Genomic DNA, 25,500 nt, shown 5'->3' on the forward strand with positions numbered 1-25,500 from the left:
TAGGAAAATCATACTTCACTTATGGCTTGTTCAACAAACACTCAATTCAAGATATACATTAAAAAAAAAATTGGTTGTTATCAACCCCTGCGAAAAATACTCCTGTCTTGCAAAATGATGATCAAGTCTTGGTTCATTTGCAAAGTAGTCTTTCTTCCCATGCTCCTCATATCATATTTCTTTTCCAGTTCTTTGATTTTCCCTGTGCCAGTTGAAATGGTTTTATTTCTTACACTGTATCTCTGTTCTTCCATTTTTCAGGTTCTCTCATCCTCCTTGGATTCTCTTCCTTCACCTCTTCCTCTTGTGGTCAAGGAAGAACTCAACAGAAACAAACATGATGATCAGGCAGCCTGGTAAACACCCACTTCTAACTGCTGCATATCAGGGAAATTGATGTTGTATTGATATTTGCATGGTGAAATTACTTGTACGTTTCTTCCCATCACTTCTTTCTAATGTTCATACAAATCATACTTCGCTCCATTGCGATCCTCATTCCATTAATATTCTCACCATCTTCCCCTCCAGAACCAACACATTATAATAACTATCTCGTATCTTACTCAAGCCATAAGACTGAAAAAGAAAGGAGCAGAAGTAGCCATTCAGTCCATCGAGTCTGCTCCACCATTCAATCATGGCTGATATGTTTCTCAATCTTATTCTCCTTCCTTCTCACCGTAATTCTTGATCTCATTTCCAAATAATATCCTTTCTATCTCTGTCTCTGATGCATTCAATGACTTGGCCAGTGCAGCCTTCTGTAGCAATAAGTTCCACAGATTGACCACCCTCTGGCTGAAGACATTCCTCATCGCAGTTCTGCAGGTTGTCTCTTCACTGAGGCTGTATCCTCAGGTCTTAGTCCCTCCTATTAGTGGAAACTCCTTCCCTACACCCACTCTATCCAAGCCTCTCAGTGTTCTCTAAGTTTCAATGAGACTCCCCCCTCATTCTTGTAAATTGCAGAGAAGACAGAACTCAAGCTCTTGCCCCATTATCAACCTAATCTTTCCAACTTTAAATCTTACCCAAACATTAAATGTTGGAAAGCCAAAGTCTCATCAAATTAGCCATTTTTTGACTTTGATTCACAAGCTTTCAGAGCACTGGTCCTTCATCAGTTAAAGTGGAGAGAAGCAAACAGGCACAGAATTTATAGTCAAAGAGATCATTGCAAGATAATTTGAGGTAATTAAGAGTGTCAAAAGAGAGTACAAATGATGTGAGTGAAGTATCAACGGTTTGAATAACAAGTCTTTACAGGTAATCAATCAAATGGTGAGAGTGTAGTGTCAATAGCTGAATAGCAAGTGAAGGGATGACCTATAATTCAATCAGTTAAGGCAGAAAATTTTACCAGTAGAGAACAGAATGGTGGAGTTATATGTCGTGCAACATGAACCCAAGATCACGGTTGAGGCCGCCTTCATGGTTACGGAACTTGGCTATTTCTACTTGGCAATTCTACATTGTTGTGTATCTCGTAGGACACCTTGGAGGGCGCTTATTCGAAGATTGGAGAATGAATGTCCCTGATGGCTGAAGTGTTCCCTGACTGGGAGGGAACACTCCTGCCTGGCAATTATTGCATGGTGTCCGTTCATCCGATGTTGTAGCAAATGGTGAGATCCTAAACTAATACCTTCTGCCAGTATTCACCAAAGGGAAGGAATTGGTGGAGGATGATCTCAGAGAAGAGAGCGTCAAGTTTCAAAGCCAAGTTGCTACTAAAAGAAAAAGGTGTTGTGCTTCTTATAAAGTACTACAGTAGCTAGGTCCCTGGGTCCTGCTAGGATCTATTTCAGAATATTGAAGGAGGCAAGAGAACTAACTGCAGGAGCATTGATAGATATCTTTGCATCCTCTTTGGCCACAGGTGAGGTCCCATAGGATTGGAGAATAGCCAACGTTATCCCATTGTTTAAGAAGAGTAGCAGGAATAATCCACAAAATTATAGTCCTGTGAGTCTCACGTCAGGGTTAGGGAAAGTTTTGGCAAAGGTTTTCAGGGACAAGATCATTACGCATTTAGAAGCATATGTACTTATTAGCAAGAGACAGCATGGTTTTATATGCAGGGGAGGTTGTGCCTCACTAAACTGACTGAGTTTTTTAAGGAGGTGATTAAGGTGACTGATGATGGCAAAGTGTTTGTTGTTGTCTGCATGGACTTCAGTAAAGCCCTTGGCAAGGTCCCTCATGGCAGACTGGTACAAAAGGTGAAGTCACATGGTATTAGGGGTAAGCTGATAAGATGGATACAGAACTGGTTTAGTCACAGGAGTCAGATGGTAGTGGTGGAAGCATGCTTTACGGAATGGAGGACTGTGACAACTGGTGCTCCACAGGCATCAGCACTGGGACCTGTGCTGTTCATGATCTACATAAATGCTTTGGAGGAAAACGTAGCTGGTCTAATTATTAAGGTTGTGGATGATACAAAAATTGGAGGAGTTACAGATAGTGGGGAGAATTGTCAGAGGAAACAGCAACATATAGATCAACTGGAGGCATAGGCAGAAAAATGGCAGATTGAGTTTAATCCAGACAAATGTGAGGTGATGCATTTTGAAAGGTCAGGTACAGGTGGAAATTATACAGTGAATAGAAGAACCATTAGGAGCATTGATGTGCAGAGGAACCTGGGTGTGCAGGTCTACAGATCACTGAGGTGTTAGCGCATGTAGGTAAGGTAGTAAAAAAGGTTTATGGCATGCTTGCCTTCATTGGAAGGGGCATTCAGTATAAGGATAAACAAGTTGTGCTGCAGCTTCATAGAACTTTAGTTAGGCCAACTTGGAATATTGCGTACAGTTCTGATCACCACACTACCAAGCATAGAGAGGTTACAGGAAAGGTTTACCATGATATTGCCTAGTATGGGGGATTTTAGCTATGAAGAAAGGTTGGATAAACTGGGCTTGTTTTCACTGGAATGTAGGAGTGTGCGGGGCAACCTGTTCGAAGCTTATAAGATTGTGAATGGCATGGATAAACTGGAAAGTAAGAAACTTTTTCCCAGGGTGGAGGGATCAATTACTAGGGGACACAGGTTCAAGATATGTAGGGGGAAGTTTAAGAGAGATGTGTAAGGCAAGTTTTTCACACAAAGGGTGGGGAGTGCCTGGAACATGTTACAAGAGGTGGTGGTGGAAGCAGACAATAGCAGCATTAAAGAAGCACCTGGATGAATAAATAAATAGAAAGGGAATGGAGGAATACAGATCCTTTAAGCGAAGATACTTTTACTATGGAAGGGCAAAATGTGTTGGCACAGGCTTTGAGGGCTGAAGGACCTATTGCTGTGCTATATTGTTTATTATTCTTTTTTGTTCCACTCAGACCATTTGTACTATCTTTCAACATTCTTAATTATCTAGAATTATCTTGCAGTGATCTGTGCTTCCCTACACTTCACCTGACGAAGGAGCAGTGCTCTGAAAGCTTGCAATTTCTGTTGAGTATAACCTGGTGTCATATGACTCCTGACTTTGTCTAGATTAATAGGCTAGCGATAACACCATGAGGCTATTGCAAATATCATTCCTTCCAAGTGTTATCCCTTCCGAATGTCTTCCTCTAAAGAGGGTCTTCACTTTCATAATTCAGCTTTCAAAGAATACAATTCGAATAAATAAAGTGATAATTTGCCTGCTTTCTTTTATCTCATTGTTTTGGAAACTAACATTCCTGGAGTGCCAGGAATTATTAATTACTTCTCCTGTTAATAAGGCACAGTTGGATATTTAAAGGTTTTCAAAATTCAATTTGTTTCAAAAGAGAACAGCACATCTCCTACTCTGTGTAATATATTATCTAAAATTTTTAGCAAGAAACTACAACTGTTGTGCAATCAAACTCTCAGCATTTTTCTCTCTAACCTCCAAAGAAGCAGACATAAGTGTACACAACTTGTGTTTTTAAAAGTCAACATTCTTACACCCTGCAATTTTGAAACAGTTTAGAGTAATTTTTTAAAAGACAACTACTGGACATTAAGGTTAGTATTGAAGAAACATATTCCATAACCTAAGCTGAACAAGAACTGTTGTATTAAGAAAAATGTGGCGCATGTACATCGTCAGATTACATAATCCAACTTTAGATGGCAGAGTTACAGTTTGGACTAGAAATATTAAATCCAAATTTTTCTAGGAGGATGAACATGACAAAGAGTTATGATTAGATGAGGCAGTAAACACAAATAGCTTAGAATCATTTTACACACAAAGTAAACAAGCAGAAAAAAGGGAATACCTGCACTGAAATTCACTGAAAGGTTGATGGAATGGAATGAAAGCGATATTGAGCATACTCAAGACAGTTTTGTCAAATGGCCTAGTTCTGTATTGCCTTTAAATATTTTCAGGGCCGGGTCCTATCCAATCTTCGTAATTTCATCCAGACAGGTTTGTATATACAAGATACCTCATCAATATTTTTAATATTAATTTTTTTTTGAAAGTGCAATTGCAATTGCAAAATTGAAAACATCACAGTCAGTTTGTATCCATCAAGCTCCCGTAATACTGTGACACTGACTAAATCACTTACTTCTGTGCTGTTTATTCATGGATAAATATTGACCAGACAACTAGGAACAACTTCCCAGCTTTAAGTATTCCCCCCATTCCTGTACTCCAGTGTCAGTGCTTGATTTTTGTGCTCAACTTCTGGAATGGGATTTGAATTCTAACCTTCTGACACAAAGATGACAGGACGAAAAGTAATCCTTTTTTGGATTAATATCAAGATTTTATCATGCACCCTTGCAATGTCTTGGGGCATGTCATTATACTGAAGGCACTTGGTAAAAACAAGTTGCTGTTTTATATGATATGCAATTCTTGGTAAAAATGTGAAGAAAACAATTAAATACTCATTGGATAAATTTCATCACCCAATTGGAAAAAGCAAAGCTTTCAATTCGCAATTTCTTACAGAAATGCACATCTTCATTTTGGGTAGGAAGAAGAATTCAGTACGAAAAGCTGAAAACTCAATTTTTTCAAAAACATTGGTTTCGAGGAATTTAGTGAGTGATCACACGTGTTAAATGACACACGGTTGGTAAGAGGGAAGTTTTGACATCAAATAATAAAAAAACTTTCAAAGCACCAACAAGAGGACAAGCAGGCAGTCATAATCCACGACAAACCGTCTAAGTCATTCACTGAAATTAGCATACAACAAAACGATGTGTAAAGCATTATGAAACACAAAAGCCTTCTCGGGATCTGCACCCATCTACATTAACGACTTTGGTGAAGAGACTAAGTTTCTCAGTGATGCAAAGAAGGTGAGGGGTTGGGGAGGGGTGTGAATGCAAACCATGAGGAAGATACAGGGAGGCTGCAAAGAGGAACAGGTTCTACTGAGTGTGCGAGAAGGAGGCAAAGAGTTTACGGTGACACAGTGGTTAGCACTGCTGCCTTACAGCGCCAAAGACCCGGGTTCAATTCCCGCCTCAGGCGACTGACTGTATGGAGTTTGCACATTCTCCCCGTGTCTGCGTGGGTTTCCTCCAGGCGCTCCAGTTTCCTCCCACAGTCCAAAGATGTGCAGGTTAGGCGAATTGGCCATGCTAAATTGCCCATAGTGTTAGGTGAAGGGGTAAATGTAGGGGTATGGGTGGGTTGCGTTTCAGTGGGTCGGTGTGGACTTGTTGGGCCGAAGAGCTTGTTTCCACACTGAAAGTAATCTAATCTAATCTAATCAAACATGGAGTTACAACAAAAGCAAAATACTGCAGGTGCTGGAAATTTGAAGCAAATGCTGGAGAAACTTAGCAGCAAGAAACATAGTTTACGTTTCAAGCCAAGAATGACTTATTTTCTGAAGAAAGAGGCTGCAAAAAGAATAGGAGGCAGAAAAAGACTACAAGTGGAGTGGGTGGAAGAAAGAGATTGGAAGGTTGGGTTGGAAAGAGGTTAAAAGGGATAGGGAGGCTAAAGCATGGGGGGGAGAGGAATATTGCAAGGAGTGGGGATGGTGAAGAGAAACGTTGCAATGGGAAGGACACAGAAGAAGGCTGCGAGGGCCGTTTGAGTGTAAAGAAAGTTAGGCTGTAAGAGGTTGGGGTCTGAGGCAGACTGCAGGAGAGGATAGGATGTTGCGGGGTGAGAAGACAGCCAAAGGAGAGAGAAGAGTTTGAAACCTGTCCAGAAAAGACCAATCAACACACTGGAAGCCAGGAGAACTTCAAATTGCTAGGATAATGAATTCCTTGCAAATAAATTTGCAGTCTTCAGTTTAGGCTGCATATGTTCAGGAACTACTATTTGGAGAAAAGGAGTGGTCGATGCTATTGTCATATGCACCATGTTAACTACTTAATTTAGATCTGAGATGCAATGAAAAGGGTAGGAGCTACTCATTTAAAACATTCCAGCTTTGTGAATATACTGTGATTGCATCAGTCAATTGACAGTGCATTTAAAGACATATTTATGTGCAGGCTTCAGTGCCAGTGCTTGTAAAAAAATATTCTGCTCAAGCACATGCTTGTTGACTTGTGCCAATTTAAATTCTATGTATAAAAAATAATACAATGTTTCCCTTGCATGATGAGCAGGAGAAAGTGAGGACTGCAGATGCTGGAGATCAGAGCTGAAAATGTGTTGCTGGAAAAGCGCAGCAGGTCAGGCAGCATCCAAGGTCACCTGAGATAGAAATGGAAAGGTCTAGGAAGGGGAGGGAGGAGTCTGAGACGGTCCAGGTGAATTTGAGGTTGGGGTGGAAGGTGTTGGTAAAGTGGATGAACTGTTCAACCTCCTCGTGGGAGCACGAGGCAGCGCCGATACAGTCATCGATGTAGCGGAGGAACTTCTCTTTCCAATCCTCCCACTTCTTCCAAACCAAAGGAATAGCCATGGGCACCCGCATGGGCTCCAACTATGCCTGCCTCTTCGTAGGATATGTGGAACAGTCCATCTTCCGCAGCTACACTGGCACCACCCTCCACCTTTTCCTCCACTACATCGATGACTGTATCAGCACTGCCTCGTGCTCCCACGAGGAGTTTGAACAGTTCATCCACTTTACCAACACCTTCCACCCCGACCTCAAATTCACCTGGACCGTCTCAGACTCCTCCCTCCCCTTCCTAGACCTTTCCATTTCTATCTCGGGTGACCGAATCAACATGGACATTTACTATAAACCGACCGACTCCCACAGCTACCTAGACTGCACCTCCTCCCACCCTGCCCCCAGTAAAAACGCCATCCCATATTCCCAATTCCTTCGTCTCCGCCGCATCTGCTCCCAGGAGGACCAGTTCCAAAACCGTACAACCCAGATGACCTCCTTCTTCAAGGACCGCAATTTCCCCCCAGACATGGTCGACGATGCCCTCCACCGCATCTCTTCCACTTCCCGCTCCTCCGCCCTTGAGCCCCGCCCCTCCAACCGCCACCAGGCCAGAACCCCACTGGTCCTCACCTACCACCCCACCAACCTCCATGTAGAGCGTATCATCCGCCGTCATTTCTGCCACCTCCAAATGGACCCCACCACCAGGGATATATTCCCCTCCCCTCCCCTATCAGCGTTCCGAAAAGACCACTCCCTCCGTGACTCCCTCGTCAGGTCCACACCCCCCATCAACCCAACCTCCACTCCCGGCACCTTCCCCTGCAACCGCAAGAAATGCAAAACTTGCGAAGCTTAAAAGGAGATTTGAAGGTGCTGCCCAACGTCATTCAGGATCTGAACACAACAATATTGAACAGTACAGCGTAGGAACAGGCTCTTCAGCCCACCATGTCTGGGCTGACAATGATGCCAATCTAAACTAGGAGAAAGTGAGGACTGCAGAAGCTGGAGATCAGAGTCAAAGCGTATGGTGCTGGAAAAGCACAGCCAGTCAGGCAGCATCCGAGGAGCAGCAGAATCGCAGTTTCAGACATAAACTCTTTATCAGAAGTTTCTTAGACCCACCTCCAATCTCCAGAGATATTTGAAACGAAACATGAGAGGCAGTCAGCTGTGAAAGTTCACTGCCTGATGAATGGCTCATGTCCAAAATGTCGATTCTCCTGCTCCTCAGACGCTGCCTGACCAGCTGTGCTTTTCCAACACCACACTCTTCGACGCTATTCTAAACTTACTCCAACTGCCTCCACATGTTCCATATCCCTCCATTCCTGCTTGTTCATGTGTCTGTAAATGCCTCTTAAACATTGCTATCATATCTGCTTCAACAATCTATCCTGGTAATGTATTCCACCCTCTTGTGTAAAAACGTTCCTCACACATCATCTTTAAACTTTCCCCTTCTAACCTCAAAATTATCCCCCCCAGTATTTGACATTCCATCATGGGAAAAAAGAAGATCCACCCTGTCCCTGCCTATCGTAAACTTGGATACAGGTCATCAGGTCACCCCGCAGCCTTCGACCCTCTAGAAAAAAAACCCTCTCCTGATAGCTAATATTATCCGATTCAGGCAAAATCCCGGTAAACCTCTTTTACACTCTCTCCAAAGCCTCCACATCCTTCTTACAGTGTGGCAACCAGAACTGCACACAATATTACAAATGTGGCCGAATTAAATTCTTCCACAGATGGAATATAACTTGCCAACTTTCATTCTTAGTGCCAATCGATGAAGACAAGCATGCCATATGCCTTCTTTACCACCTTAATCACTTGTGTTGTCACTTTCAGTGAGCTAGTGACTTGGATCCCCAGATCCCTATTTGTACTCATGCTCCTAAGAGTTCTGCCATTTTTTATATTCTTTCCTCTTGCATTTGACTTCCCAAAATGCATCACCTCACAATTGACCAGATTAAACTCCATCTGCTACATCTCCATCCAACTTTCCAACTGACTTATATCCTGCTATACCCTTTAACAAGCTTCCTCATAATCCATAATTCCATCAATGTTTGAGTCATCTGCAAACTTACTAATCAGGCCCACCAACATTTTCATCCAAATCATTTATATGTCACAAACAACAGAGGTCACAGCATTGATCCTTGTGGAACACCCACTGATAACAGTCCTCCAGTCAGAAAAACACACTTTCACAACTCATAGAGGATGGAGACCTTCTATGATCAAGCCAAGTTTATATCCAATTCACTGTGGATCCCATGTGATGTAATCATCTGGACCAGCCTACCGTGAGGGACCTTGTCAAATGCTTTAGTAAAGACCGTGTAGACAAATCCACTACCTTACCCTCATCAATCACCTTCGTCATTTCCTCAAAAATCTCAGTCAAATTTCTAAGACAAAACCTACCCCTGCACAAAGCCTGTTGACTAATGTGACTAAATCCTGTCTTTGAGAATCTTCTCCAATTGTTTCCCTAACAGACTGGTCCTGACTCAAGGTTCGGATACAGGCAGACTCTAACCTCACACCTTTAATGCATTGTCTGAGCTGAAATGTCACCTTTTTTTTTAATAAAATCTTAAGTTATCCAGGGACTGTGATTGAAAGTAGTTCTGGGATTTACTGTATATATTAATCAACTGAAACCTGCAACCCCATTCCAAGTGATTAAAGACTTAACAGCAATCTAGGTTTGTTCAATTTTCGTATCATTTGTATGACACTTTGATTTCTTAGTATAAATTCTGTGTCCTATGATCCTGCCCCACTAGCTACCTGACAAAGGAGCAGCGTTCTGAAAGCTTGTACTTCCAAATAAACTTGCTAGACTATAATCTGATCTTGTGTGATTTTTTAACTTTGTCCAGTGCAGTCCAACACCAGCACGCCCCCTTCATGGCTACTTGCCAAGGACATTTCATGGTCTATTTTCGCCCTCCGAATTCTGTGTTTAACTTCTTGCCTGTTTCCTTTATATTCATGGAGTCATAGCGTCAGGGGCCTTATCTGATTTCAGTTTCCTCAACCTTATTTCCTTTTACTTTTTGACTATACTTTCAATATCTCACCGTTCATGAGGTAAGGAGAAAATGTTCTCATAAGCAGAAGGATCCAGAACAATAGAACATAAATTTAGGGTGATGCAAAAGAAGCACAGCTGATGACAGAAAGCTCAATCAGCCTTCTCTGAGATTTTCTTTAAAAAAATGCACACCTGAGGCTAAGTGTGGAACCAGTGAGCGGAGAAGTAATGAAAGCAAAGGATTTAAACAGCTGTGCTGGGACTGTACAGCGTCCCAGAATAGAGAATCATAACAGGTTATTTGAATCTCATTCCAACTCAGACAAACAACACCACGTCGTCAAGCGATTTGGATATGCCTCAATACAAAGGACGAAGACAGAACAGACTCAACATTTCAAACAGAGGAGCAAATGTTTAAAATACAAAATTAATTTTTTTTAATGTGAGTTTTTTAAGTTTGTTTTAAGCCATCTTTTATCATATCAAATTAGTATGGAGGAGTAAGTAATATATATAATGTCAAAAATATGCTGTATCTATAGATTAAAGCAAAACAGAGCATTCTGGAAACATACAGCAGCTCAGTCAGCCTCTGCAAATCTTCAAAACTAGCTAAAAGCTGACAAACATTGTAACACAATTCCTTTACAGTTACCTCGTGCTTCAGAAAATCGTGCTATGGAAAACCATTATAGAAGATCACTTATAGAAAATCGCTATACCGGCTGAGTAGAAAGTTTGCATTATCCAAACAGCATCCACAATTCGTCAATCGCATTATCGCCAATTCGCGCTGATAAAACATGATGTAAGTGTGCTTGTGTGTGAGAGTGTACAGTGTAGTCAGGTACCGATTGCAAACGTACACCAATTGCTGTATCAAAATAGGCCTGCAGACCAATTTTACCTTTTTACTCTGCATACAGCTACTGAGCATTTCCTAATGATGCCATGTTATAGTGACTTGAGATCACACACACAGCAAAGGGACCTTGGTGCACAGGGCTCCAACTAAGGTCCCTTCTCTTAACATATTCCATATACAGGTACAGTTATGCTAAATAAAGCCTTTTGCTGTTCACTCAAGAATAGAGATCTAACATCACGCATACATTCACATTTTTTGTGAATTCAGTGGATTTTTAACTTCTTCCATGCAACATGAATAAACTACGCTGCATCTGAAACAAAATACTGAATAATTAGCATTCGCACCAGCACCTCATTTATACTAGACCCATGATCCTTTCGAGTACAATCCTCCAGATGTTTTGAAAATTTCCAAGTAAAAAGATGTTAAGATCCAATTTGTCCAAAAGTAAAATAAAGATCTGCAGATGATGAAAATCTATAACAAAAACTGAAATTACTGGAGAAACTCAGCAGCTCTGGCAGTATCTGTGAAGAGAAAACAGATAACATTTCAAGCCCAGTTATGAAGAATAGTCACTGGTCTCGAAACGTTAACTCTGTTTTCACTCCACAGATGCCATCAGACCCATTAGGTTTCTGCAACAATTTCTGTTTACATTTCTCCAAATGTAGCTGGCTTTACACGTTTTTTTTTGCACTCCCACAGGTTAACAGATATTCCATCATTTACACATACTACCTTCAAGGTATCATTGTTAACTTGTTAATATCAGCATTCAGAATTTCAGCAAACACAATCAAGTTGGAGTTGGATGATACCAGATCAAACTCCTGGTATCTTATGCAGATGGCCATTTCACAAGCTACTGTTTTCTATTATACATTCCTTTATGCTTACAACTATCCTTATTTTAATCTTTACTGGAAAACCTCAATTTATAGCAGTCTTTTTTTTAAGATTAGATTACTTACAGTATGGAAACAGGCCCTTTGGCCCAGCAAGTCCACACCAACCCTCCGAAGAGCAACCCACCCAGACCCATTCCCCTACATTTACCCTTTCACCGAACACTACAGACAATTTAGCATGGCCAATTCACCTAACCTGCACATCTTTGGACTGTGGGAGGAAATCGGAGTGGAAACCGGAGCACCCGGAGGAAACCCACGCAGACACGGGAAGAATGTGCAGGAATTTAACCTGGGTCTCTGGCACTGTGAGGCAGCAGTGCTAACCACTGTGCCACCGTGCCACCCTTGATATCCAAGCATGCAACAACGATATTGATCGCCAGTCTACAGTATCACAGATACCCTTAGAAAACTTCAGTTAATATTAGTTATCAAAAGAAAGTCAATTTTGATGAAAATATATTTCAGCAACTGAAATTTCGGCCCTCAAAATAAGTACTATAATATGTCAAATTCACTTTTATCACAAGTAAAAGCAAGATAAGCTTACAGCTACCACCACCAAAGAAAAGAAAAATAGTACAAGCTACTTGGAGCACAGTATTAGAGGCATGGGAAATCCATGTGATAAAATAAACTTTAGAACATAAAAACTAAGAGCAACAATTTAGCCCCCTCAAGTCTGTTCTGTCATTTGATATACGATCATGGCGAATCTCATCTCCACTCCAACTCTACCTTCCTATCTGCTCCCCATAACCTTTTAATCCATGACGAAATTTTTAAAAAGTGTCCATTTCCTCATTAAATTTATTCAGTGTTCCAGCATCCACTGCACTCTGAGGTAGTAAATTCCACAGATTCACAACTTTGAGGAACATAATTTCCCAATATCTCTGTCTCAAATTGTCCATCCCCTTCATCTAAAAGTATGACCTTTCATTCCGCATTGCTTCAGAAGGGGAAACATCCATGCAATGTCTACTTGGTCAATCCTTTAGCATCTTATACACCTCAACTTGAACTCAACTTATCCTTCTAAACTTTAGTGAGTATAGACCTAAACTGCTGAATCTCTTCTCATAAAACAAGCCTTTCATCTCTGGAATTAATCCAGTGAACTTCTCTTAACTGCCTCAAATGAAGTTATATCCTTCCTCAAGTAAGGGGACCAAAATTGTACACAATACTCGAGATGCGGTCTCACCAATGCCTTGTAGAATGCAACAAACGCTTTTAAATTTCATTCCTTGAGCAATAAATACCAAATTACCTGTGTAGGTGACATTCTCAGTGCTTGGGAGCCTCCTGTGAAGCGCTTCTGTGTTGTTTCCTCCGGCATTTATTGTAGTTTGTCTCTGCCGCTTCCAGTTGTCAGTTCCAGCTGTCCGCTGCAGTGGCTGGTATATTGGGTCCAGGTCGGTGCAGCGATATACCGGCCACTGCAGCGGACAGCTGGAACTGACAACCGGAAGCGGCAGAGACAAACCACTATAAATGCCGGAGGAAACAACACAGAAGCACTTCACAGGAGGCTCCCAAGCACTGAGGATGTCACCTGGACAGGGGTCGAAATGTCTGCAACACAAATTCCCAGCTCGGCGAACAGAACCACACAAAGAGCACCCAAGCTACAAATCTTCTCACAAACTTTGAACCAAATTACCATTTGCCCAGCCTTATTACCTGCCATACTTACTTACTAACTTTTTGTGACTCATACAAAAGGACACCAGATCCCTCTGCACCAAATAGTACATTATCCTTTTAAACAGTGATCCAAAGAAGCACTTTCCCATTACAGTTCATGTTGCTACAACATGAATCAAAGAAAAGGCGACAGAAAGGTGCTGTAATTTTAGTGACAAATGCATTCAGTACTCACAAAATCAGACAAGATTTTCTTTGTTCCAGAGCTAGCCCCACTTCAAATTAAACACAATTCTGTGCTTGTACTAAAGATCAAGATACTAAAATGTGCTGGAAAAGGATGAATACTTCAGTAATGATCAGACTGTCTAAATTGCCAAGATTATCTTTACCAGTCCAGAAGCCCAAATACTGTAAACCTTTTCCCAGCCATAAGAGCAAACATTTATTTCTTCTTGCTTCAAGTAATTATTCATCATGTCATAGCGGTTTACAGCATGAAAACAGGCCCTTCTGCCCAATTTGCCCATGCCACCCAGTTTTCTCAATTTAAGTTATTCCTATTTGCCTGTTTTTGGTCCATATCCCTCCATTCCTATTTCATCCATGTACCTGTCTAAATGTTTCTTAAATTTAAAAAAAGGTACTTGCTTCCACTACTACCTCTTGCAGCTTATTCCGGACACTCCCCACCCTCTGTGTGAAAACAATTGCTCCTCTGGACTCCTTAGTATCTCTCCCCTCTCACCTTAAACCTATGCTCTCTAATTTGAGACTCTCCTACCATGTGGAAAAGCTATTCACTATCTACCTTATCAATGTATCTCATGATTTTACAGACTTCCATAAGGTCACCCCTCAATCTGCTATGCTCCAGGGAAAAAGGTCCCAGCCTAACCAGCCTCTCCTTATAACTCAAACCTTCCAGTCCAGGTAGCATCCCAGTAAATCTTTTCTGCACTCTTGCTACAGTAATAATATCCTTGCTGTAGTAGGGTGACCAGAACTGCACGCAGTCCTCCAAACATGGCCTCACCAACAGCTGCCACAGGGTCATTTCCTTTACTCAGTACTCTGACTGATGAAAGCTTGCATGCCGAAAGCCTTCTTCGCCGCCCTGACTAGCTGTGATTCCATTTTCAAGGAGCTATGAACCTGTACCCCTACATCTCTATTCTATAACACTCCCTAGGGCTCTACCATTGATTGTGTAAGTCCTGTCCTGGTTTGCTTTGCCAAAATGCAATACCTTGCATTTATCTAAATTAAACTCCATCTGCCATTCCTCTGCCCACTGGCCCAGTTGATCAAGATCTTGCTGCATTCCTAGAAAAACTTTCTTCGCTGTCCACAATATCACCAATCTTGGCATCATCCGCAAACTTATTAACCATACCTCCTAAATTCTCATCCAAATAATTTATATAAATGATATAACAGTGGATCCGGCTCCGATCCCTGTGGCACACCGCTGGTCACAGGTCTCCACTAAAACTTCCTCGTTAACAACTCTGTAAGAATGGTTTTCTATTGAATCAATTTCTTTCCCTACCTGTTTCAGTCTTATGATTAGAGTTTCCTATCTCTTAGCATGAGGACACAGTATAGAAAGTTGAATAATGTTGGTCTGAGGAAACAGAAGGGCTTTATAGATGGGGGCAGAGAAATTATGATGCTGTGAGGCATGACTTAGGATGTGTGGCCTGGAAAAGTAAGCTTCAAGGCAAGGGTGTAATTGGTATGTGGAGCTTGTTCAAGGAGCAACTATTGAGTGTCCTTGATAAGTATGTGCCCGTCAGGCAGGGAGGAAAGGGTCGTGTGAGGAAGCCGTGGTTTAATAAGGAATTGGAATCCCTTGTTAAATGGAAGAGGGCGGCCTATGTAAAGATGAGGCGTGAAGGTTCAATTGGGGCGATTGAGAGTTATAAGGTAGCCAGGAAGGACCTGAAGAGAGAGCTAAGAGCAGCAAGGAGGGGACATGAAAGGTCCTTAGTTGGTAGGATTAGGGAAAACCCTAAGGCTTTCTATAGGTATGTCAGGAATAAAAGAATGACTAGGGTAGGAATAGGTCCAGTCAAGGATAGTAGTGGGAAGTTGCGTGTGGAGGCTGAAGAGATTGGGGAGACACTGAATGAATACGTTTCGTCAGTATTCAATCAGGAACAGGACATTGTTGTCAATGTGAGTACTGAGTCACAATTAAGTAGAATGGATGGCTTTGAGGTATGTAGAGAAGAGGTGTTGGAAATTCTGGAAAGGGTGAAAATAGATACGTCCCCTGGGCCTGATAGCATTTATCCTAGGATTCTCTGGGAAGCAAGGGAAGAGATTGCAGAGCCATTGGCCTTGATTTTTATGTCCTTGTTGTCTACAGGAGTAGTGCCAGAAGATTGGAGGCTAGCAAATGTGGTTCCCTTGTTCAAGAAGGGGAGTAGGGATAACCCTAGTAACTATAGGCCGGTGAGTCTCACTTCTGTTGTGGGCAAAATCTTAGAGAGAATTGTAAGGGATAGGATTTATGAACATCTGGATAGGAATAATGTGATCAAGGATAGTCAGCATGGTCTTGTGAAGGGCAGGTCGTGCCTCACAAACCTTATTGAATTCTTTGAGAAGGTGACTAAGGAGGTGAACGAGGGGAAAGCAGTAGATGTGGTGTATATGGATTTTAGTAAGGCGTTTGATAAGGTTCCCCATGGTAGACTACTGCAAAAAATACGGAGGTATGGCATTGAGGGTGAGTTGGAGGTTTGGATTAGGAGTTGGCTGGCTGGAAGAAGACAGAGGGTAGTAGTTGATGGCAAAGGTTCATCTTGGAGTGCCGTCACTAGCGGTGTTCCGCAAGGATCTGTTTTGGGACCATTGCTGTTTGTTATTTTTATAAATGACCTGGAGGAGGGGTTAGAAGGTTGGGTGAGTAAGTTTGCGGATGATACGAAAGTCGGAGGAGTTGTAGACAGTGAGGAAGGATGTGGCAGGTTACAGCGGGATATAGATAAGCTGCAGAACTGGGCAGAAAGGTGGCAAATGGAGTTCAATGTAGCTAAGTGTGAGGTGATTCACTTTGGTAAGAGTAATAAAAAGATGGGGTACTGGGCTAACGGTCGGATACTTGGTAGTGTGGATGAGCAGAGAGATCTTGGTGTCCATGTACACAAATCTTTGAAAGTTGCCACCCAGGTAAATAGTGCGGTGAAGAAGGCATATGGCGTACTGGCTTTTATTGGTAGAGGAATTGAGTTCCGGAGTACTGAGGTCATGTTGCAGTTGTATAAGATTCTGGTGCGGCCACATCTGGAGTATTGTGTGCAGTTTTGGTCGCCATACTATAGGAAGGATGTGGAGGCACTGGAACGGGTGCAGAGGGGGTTTACCAGGATGTTGCCTGGTATGGTAGAAAGATCGTATGAGGAAAGTCTGAGGCACTTGGGGTTGTTTTCATTGGAGAAAAGAAGGTTTAGGGGTGACTTGATAGAGGTGTATAAGATGATTAGGGGTTTAGATAGGGTCGACAGTGAGAATCTTTTTCCACATATGGAGTCAGCTATTACAAGGGGGCATAGCTTTAAATTAAGGGGGGGTAGGTATAGGACAGATGTTAGGGGTAGGTTCTTTACTCAGCGAGTCGTGAGTTCATGGAATGCCCTGCCAGTAGCAGTGGTGGACTCTCCCTCATTATGGGCATTTAAGCGGGCATTGGATAGGCATATGGAGGATAGTGGGCTAGTGTAGGTTAGGTGGGCTTGGATCGGCGCAACATCGAGGGCCGAAGGGCCTGTACCGCGCTGTATTCTTCTATGTTCTATGTTGACAGGACTGTTTAGAGTCAGTGGACTGGCCCGTTTTCAAGAACTCAGCGGCCAATCTAAATGAGCATGCCATTATCATTACATATTTAATAATTTATAGATGACTACATGGCAAAGAAATTAATCCAAATGTTCTCCAACCAGAAACCATGGATGAAATGAGAAATCTACTCTCCACTGAAGTCCAGTTCAGGTAACCCTGACTATACAGGAAGTTCAAGTACAATCTTCACAAGGCCACCAGGGACGCCAAGAGGCAATATCAAACAAAGCTTGAGACCCAGACTAACCACATGACACGTATCGTTTGTGGAAAGGTTTACAAAATATGACTGGCTATAAAACGAAGACGAACAGAACCACTATCCCTACCCGATGAACTCAATGCATTCTACACTCACTTTGAACAGAAGAGCGGTGAAACAAAACTACCTGTCCCATCAGCCTTGGATGCACTTGTATCCTTGGACACTACCACAGGCATCAGATCAACCTTCTTTAGGGTAAATCTGTGGAAAAGTAACGAGCCTGGATAGAGACCTCACCCATTCACTCAGATCCTGTGTGGGCCAGTGGTGGAAGCATTCGCAGACACCTTCAACCTCTCCTAACTATGATCTGAAGGCTACCATTACCTTGTGCCAAAGAAAGATTATGCAGCACACCTCAATGACTGCCATCCAGCAGCGCTGACAATGATAATTATGAAGTACTTGGAGAGGCTGATCATGGCTTACATCAACTCCAGTCTTCTGGTGCAACAGGTCCGTGGCAAAAGTCATCTCCCTGACACATCTGGACAGCAAAGGTACCTATGTCAGGCTCCTACTTATTGACTGCCAGTCCACCTTCAACACCATAATTCTAATCAAGCTCCTCTCCAAACTGGGACCTAGGTCTCAGCTCCCCCTCTCTGGAACTGGATTCTTGACTTTCTGATCAATAGACCACAGTCAGTAAGGACAGGCGACAACACTTCCTCCACAATAATCCTCAATACCAGTGCCTGGCAAGTCTGTATACTCAGCCCCCTACTACATTCCTTGTCTACTCATGACGGTGTGGCCTAATTCCACACCAACCCTATTTACAAGTTGGTTAAAATACCACCATTCGAAGTTGGATCTCAAACAACAAGACAGAGTACAGGGAAGAGACTACATTCCTTGGATATGGTGTAAAGACAACAATCTGTCCTTTAGCATCAGCAAAATGAAGGAGCTGGTCACTGACTTTAGAAAGCAAAGTGGAGGACATGCCCCCATCTGCATCAATAGTGCTGAGGTGGAGAGGGGTCAAGAGTATCAAGTTCCTGGGAGTGATGATCACCAACAATCTGTCTTGGTCCACACATGTTGACAACTACTGTCAAGAAAGCACAGGAATGCTTCTACTTCCTCAAGAGTCTATGGAAATTCAGCATGTTCACATTGACAAGGAGAAAGTGAAGACTTGCGGAATGTTTCAGGGAACATTTAAAGTGATCTGAAGTTGTTTAGAAATAGAGGTCTGCTAAAGAAACTACAGATGTAGTCAGAACAGACTCTCAAGGTGTCAATTGAACGTATGTCTGCCTGTGGAACAAGCTGACAGAAGGGATTTCCCTCATCTACTTCCCTCAGCATGCCACTCACTCCCAGGCAGCTTGCTGGGCTGGAGTTGCGTGGAAAACCTAATTAATTAGGAGAGGCTGAAACAGGAATTGCAAGAAGATCTGGCATTAGATCAGGGAAGTAATCAGAGGTGGAGGACAGGAAAAATTTCTGGCTGTAACAGGCAGCTCCTTTTTTGAGGTATCTTAAGTATTGGAGGTGATTTCCTCAAATTCCAGAAGCAGCAATCACTGTTTTATATGCTGTTGCATTTTTTTCTCCATAGTTCCAAAACAAAATCAAACCAATGGCACTTTTAAAAGGGGGAAGGACAGACAAAGACAGCACATGGTCAGGTCAGTGCAGGAGAGAGAGAGAGAGAGAGAGAGAGAGAAAAACCTACACTGCTCTGTGACACCGCAGTTTTGCTGCTGAATTCATGCATTGCTGGACGTCAGAGTGTGTCTCGGGAAAATTAACAAACAGTGAAATTCACAACTGATCTTGGAGGTCGCAGCACAGAAACAGAAAAGTCAATAGTTTTAAATATAGCCTTGCTTCAAATCTACAATAGTGAGTAGAGTGGGTTCTTTCTTGATTTTATGTTTTATTGAGATATGTCCCTTGATTAAACTTAAAATATAAGCCCTAAGTATTAAGTTAGCCTGGAGCAGTGCTTTGTAGAGGAATAAGTTGGTGCTATTTTCTGGGTCTGTAGATTCGAAGAAACAAAATGGTCCTTAGGAGAGTGATATATTTTTCTTGTCGGATGTGGGAGTTTGGGGACAGTTTGTGTGTTACTCACGCCTGCATCTGCAATAAATGCTGTTAGTTGCGAGTCCTATCAGATCGAATGGATCGGTTGGAGCAACAATTAAAGGCAATGAGGAATTTACAACAACAAGGGGGTGTGATGGATGTCAATTATAGGAAGAGAGAAAAGTCATAGATACAATCACATAGATGGATTAACTCCAGGAAAGTTAAGAGAGGTAGGCAGGTAGTGCAGGAGTCTTCTGTGGCTATTCCCATTTAAAACAATTATGCTGTTTTGGAAAATGTAGGGAGTGATGGATTCTCAAGGGAATGTAGCACAAACAGCCATGTTTCTGTTATCAAGACTGGCTCTAATGCAGTGAGGGGTACGTTGGGTTCCAAGACATCAATTGTGTTAGGGGGCTCTCTAGTCAGAGGCACAAACAGGTGTTTCTGTGGCCAGCAGTGAAAAATCAGAATGATGTGTTGCCTCCCTGGTACCAGGATCAAGGCTGTCTCAAAGAGGGTGCAGAAGGGGGAAGAGGGCCCAGCAGGAGGTCATTGTACACATAGGAACTAATGACATAGGAAGGGACAAGGATGAGAGTATAAAGAGTTAGGCAGGAATTTAAAGAGGAGGTCCTCGAGAGTAGTAATATCTGGATTTCTCCCGGTGCTATGAGCTAGTGAGGGTAGGAGTAGGAGGATAGAGTGGATGAATGCATGGCTGAGGAGCCGGAGGATGAGAGAAGGGTTCACATGTTTGGATCATTGGAATCTCTTCCGGGGTCGAAGTGACCTGTACAAGAAGGATAGATCGCACCTGAATTGGAAGGGGACTAATATACTTGCAGGGAGATTTGCTCGAGCTGCTCAGGCGGATTTAACCTAGTAAGGTGTTGGGGGGGGGAAAGAGTGAGAGACCCAAGAATGTGACAGGGAAAGAGATCAATCTGAGACTGGTACAGTTGAGAAAAGAAGCAAGTCAAACCGTCAGGGCAGGCAGGGACAAAGCAGAGAACAAAGTAGGCCTGATAAATTAAACTGCATTTATTTCAATGTAAGATGCCTAACAGGGAAGGCAGATGAACTCAGGGCATAGTTAGGAATATGGAACTGGGATAGCATAGCAATTATGGAAACATGACTCAAGGATGGACAGGACTGGCAGCTTAATGTTCCAGTATACAAATGCTACAGGAAGGACAGAAAGGGAGCCAAGAGAGGAGGGGGAGTGGAGTTTTTGATGAGGGATAGCATTACAGTTGTACTGAGGGGGGGATATTCTTGGAAATACATCCAGAGAAGTTATTTGGGTGGAACTGAGAAATAAGAAAGGGATGATCACCTTATTGGGATTGTATTTCAGACCACCTAATAGTCAGAGGGATAATGAGCAACAAATTTGTCAGGAGCTCTCAGTTTTCTGTAAGAATAATAAGGTGGTTATGGTCGTGGATTTTAAATTTCCAAACATAGACTGGGTCTGCCATAGAGTTAAAGGTTTAGATGAGGAGGAATTTGTTAATTGTGTACAAGACAATTTTCTGATTCAGTATGTGGATGTACCTACTAGAGAAGATGTAAAACTTGACCTACTCTTGGGAAATAAGGCAAGGCAGGTGACTGAGGTGTCAGTGGGGGAGCACTTTGGGGCCAACGACCATAATTCTATTAGTTTTAAAATAGAGATGGAAAAGGACAGACCGGATCTAAAAGTTGTAAGTTCGAAACTGGAGCAATTCTAATTTTGACGGTATTAGGCAAGAACTTCCAAAGGTTGATTGGGAGCAGATGTTCGCAGGTAAAGGGATGGCTGGAAAATGGGAAGCCTTCAGAAATCAGATAAGGAGAGTCCAGAGACAGTATATTCCTGTTAGGGTGAATTGAAAGACTGGTAGGAGTAGGGAAAGCTGGATGACTAGAGAAATTGAGGTTTGATTAAGAAAAAGAAGGAAGCATATGTCAGGTACAGACAGGACAAAATCAAGTGAATCCTTCAAAGAGTACAAAGGCAGTATGAGTATACTGAAGAGGGAAATCAGGAGGGCAAAAAGGGGACATGAGATAGTGTTGGCAAATAGGGTTAAGGAGAATCCAAAGGGTTTTTTACAAATACATTAAGGACAAATGGGTAACTAGGAAGAGAATAGAGTCCCTCAAAGATCAGCAAGGCAGCCTTATTCGCACTCCAAGAATTATGAAAGGAAAAAAGCTGGTCTTGACAAGACACGTGGTTATATTAAAACGTTTTTTTTAATTCCAAAATGTTTTCAACCTGATTGTAAAAGGGACAGTTGAGATTAGAGGTGCCATGCAGTGTAAAAGAACAACAGAGCAGCAGATGTGATCTATATGGACTTCGCTAAGGCATTCGACAAAGGTCCCTATAGGAGACTAGTTAGCAAGGATAGGTCTCATGGAATACGGGGAGAACTAGCCATTTGGATATAGAACAGGCTCAAAGGTAGAAGACAGGGTGGGGGTGGAGGGTTGTTTTTCAGACTGGAGGGCTGTGACCAGTGGAGTGCCACAAGTATCAGTGCTGGGTCCACTACTTTTTGTCATTTATGTAAATGATTTGGATATGAGCATAAGAGGTACAGTTAGTAAGTTTGCAGATGACACCAAAATTGGAGGTGTAGTGGACAGCGAAGAGGGTTACCTCAGATTACAACAGAATCTTGATCAGATGGGCCAATGGGCTAAGGAGTGGCTGATGGAGTTTAATTTAGGTAAATGTAAGGTGCTCCATTTTGGAAAAGCAAATCTTCGCAGAACTTACACACTTAATGGTAAGATCCTACGGAGTGTTGTTGAACAAAGAGACCTTGGAGTGCAGATTCACAGCTCCTTGGAAGTAGAGTCACAGGTAGATAGGATAGTGAAGGCGGCGTTTGGTATGCTTTCCTTTATTGGTCAGAGAATGGAGTACAGGAGTTGGGAGGTCATGTTGTGGCTGTACAGGACATTGGTTAGACTACTTTTGGAATATTGCAAGTCTGGTTTCCTTCCTATCGGAAAGATGTTGTGAAACCTGAAAGGGTTCAGAAAGGATTCACAAGGATGTCGCCAGGATTGGAGGATTTGAGCTATAGGGAGAGGTTGAGTAGGCTGGGACTGTTTTCCCTGGAGCATCAGAGGCGGAGGGGTGACCTTATAGAGGTTTACAAAATCTTGAGGGGCATGGACAGGTTAAATAGACAAATTTTTTAACCCTGGTGTGGGGGAATCCAGAACTAGAGGGCATAGGTTTAGGGTGAGAGGGAAAAAGTATAAAAGAGACTTAAGGGGCAACCTTTTCACGCAAGGGGTGGTACACGTATGTAATGAGCTACCAGAGGAAGTGGTGGAGGCTAGTACTATAGTTACATTTAAAAAGCATCTGGATGGGTTTTTTGGATAGGGAGGGTTTGGAGGGATATGGGCCAAGTGCTGGCAAGTGTGACTACATTAGGCCTGGGATATCTGGTCGACATGGACGTGTTGGACCGAAGGGTCTGTTTCCGTGCTGTACATCTCTATGATTCTACCTCCGGATACACGCATGAAACAACCCACCACCCTGTGGCCGAACACTTCAACTCTCCCTCCCATTCCGCCAAGGACTTGCAAGTCCTGGGCCTCCTCACTCCACGTCTAGAGGAAGAATGCCTCATATCCCACTTGGGACCCTCCAGCCATAAAGGATCAATGTGGATTTCACCAGTTTTCTCATTTCACCTGTTTCCACCTTATCCCAGATCCAACCTTCCAACTCTGCATCGCCCTCTTGACCTGTCCATCTTCCTCCCCACCTATCTGCTCCACCATCCTCTCCAACCTTTGACCTTGACTCCCAGCTTCATCTCCCTGTCGTATTCTCAGCTACCTTCCCCCCCCAGCCCCACCCCTTCCCCTTTATCTCTCAGCGCCCTTGGGCCACAAGCCTCATTCCTGATGAAGAGCTTATGCTCCAAGTGTCGTCTGTCCTGCTCCTTGGATGCTGCCTGACCAGCTGTGCTTTTCCAGCACCACACTCTCATCAAAGACCCCTCCCACCCCAGTTGTACTCTCTTCCACCCTCTTCCGTCAGGCAGAAGATAGAAAAGCTTGTATACATGTACAGATTCCAAAATAGTTTTTTCCTCGCTGATTTCAGACTTTTGAATGGACCTCTATAACGTTACTGTTGATCTCACTTTTGGGCATCTGTAACATTGTATCTTGCACTCTGTTCTAGTACCCTGATATGAGCATATGGTTCAATCTACCCGTTAAGCATGTAAGACAAGACTAGAGCCAAATCTAAAATGTTGATTCCTTGGTCTCTACATTGATAACAATTAATTTGCCTTGTGTTACAAGATTTTTGTCCCAGTATGAGCAATCAACTGCTTACCAGGCAATTGTTGCTCATAAAATAATTAAAATAGATATGTCCACAGATGTTTTTGGGATTTATTTTGTGGCTGAAGAACCATGCAGTCACAGTTTGCTGCCTTGCTCTAAACACATTCCAACAAATAAAACTTTCAGAACAGAGATAAATCATTCAACACAGTTAATGCTACAATGACGGCTAATTTAAAGGACAATTACTTCTATCTTTCATGTGTCAACTCCCATGTAACTTGGATTACAACCAAGTTTCAGTTTTGAAATCTTATTAGGTCTTCCAAAAAATAGGCAAAATTTACATCGACAGATCTGCAATAATTAATGTAGCTATATTCTCTACAAGCAACACTATATTATGCAAAATTCTATTTGCTCCTTCATTCTGATGGATGTTTTAACTTAGTCTGGACTATGAAAAGAGAGATTACGAGCTTTAATACTGTTATTTTCATTCATCAAACACAAGTTATTTCAACTCATGCAACAGCCTGGCCTTTTTCCAATTGGTTGCTTGGCAACAGGCACTCGGCACACAAAAATGTCAGTGTTATCTGGATCAACACAGATGTATGACATCCTATGTCTGCTCTCTTTTAACCATAATACAAAGCTGGTGATAAGGTCTGAACAGGTCTGGAAAAATTATTTCTTAAACCTGGATCACTTCATACTCATCAGAGCCTGTGGGAATACATGGGTATGGCCAGAGTGGTAAAAGTGCTTGTAACTGAATAATGAATGTAATTGTACCAAAGTAAATATACTGTCTTAACACACTATGAATCATATCAAAGATGTTCAATTCAGGAGGAGAAATGCACATAAAAATGAATTTAATAGCAATCCATATAGCTAAAGCTAATTGTGGAATCTTTAATGCATCCTGATTACATTACAGCCTCAAAAACATCAGGTGGAACTCAACACAGGTGCAGACATTTCAGATATCATCCCGTGCTGATTGTGGGAACTTGCTGCTGACAGAGTGAGTGCTACATTTCCTACAACACATCTGAACTATACTACAAAAGTACTTTGTTGACTGTCAAGGACTTCATGACGTCCAGTGGTCATGAAATGCGCAAAACCAATACACACTTTGCTTTCATTTGTTTTCAGGAAGCAGTCAGAGACAGATGGCCTTAACCAATCCTACTGGACCTCAGCCATAACACACTGGCATTGTGTAAAGCAAGGGAGCTCACCTCTTGCGCCAGGAATGCCTCAGTAGAAATTCACTCTCTTCTTCCGCTAACAAAGGCATCGATGCAGCTACATCCGTCACATCCATCTCGGGTTCAGAAATATCGGCAGCGTTTGGATAGGGTGAACACACGGATTTCAGCAGCCTTTCTGACTATTTCGCAGAGCAGGGCACATTTTGTTCCTGCACTGTTTGCAGCTTTCATATGGTCCACATGCTTGTTCAAATCTGTTGTACTGACCCGAATCTTATATGTAACAGGTCCTGACCTCCCGCCGACTGTGCCTATTACCCATACATGGCCATTCCTATGGATCTTACACCAAACTTCGTCTCCCGCAATAAACTGTTTCTCTTATCTGGTGGACTTTTGGGATGGGCACACGAGTTCCTGATGATGTTTCACCCTCCACACCCAGGTCTGGGAAGATCAGACTTAACCTT

The 25,500-nt window shown here is 42.5% G+C and overlaps 1 protein-coding gene and 1 long non-coding RNA gene across 4 annotated transcripts in view; one reads left to right on the plus strand and one right to left on the minus strand.

Annotated features, from left to right (window-relative positions):
- The window catches only part of jmjd1cb (jumonji domain containing 1Cb), a 393,296-nt gene that overhangs the window by 235,030 nt on the left and 132,766 nt on the right, over positions 1-25,500 (minus strand). The gene's annotated exons all lie outside the window — the stretch shown is intronic.
- Positions 258-25,119, plus strand: LOC148145999 (uncharacterized). Its single transcript, XR_015760966.1, has 3 exons — positions 258-356; positions 24,751-24,837; positions 24,972-25,119. It is a non-coding gene; the product is annotated as an uncharacterized LOC148145999 (long non-coding RNA).

This window comes from Chiloscyllium plagiosum, unplaced genomic scaffold (genome assembly GCF_037043375.1).
Source record: "Chiloscyllium plagiosum isolate Xiang-an unplaced genomic scaffold, Cpla_swu_hap1 HiC_scaffold_22, whole genome shotgun sequence".
Lineage (NCBI taxonomy): Eukaryota > Metazoa > Chordata > Chondrichthyes > Orectolobiformes > Hemiscylliidae > Chiloscyllium > Chiloscyllium plagiosum.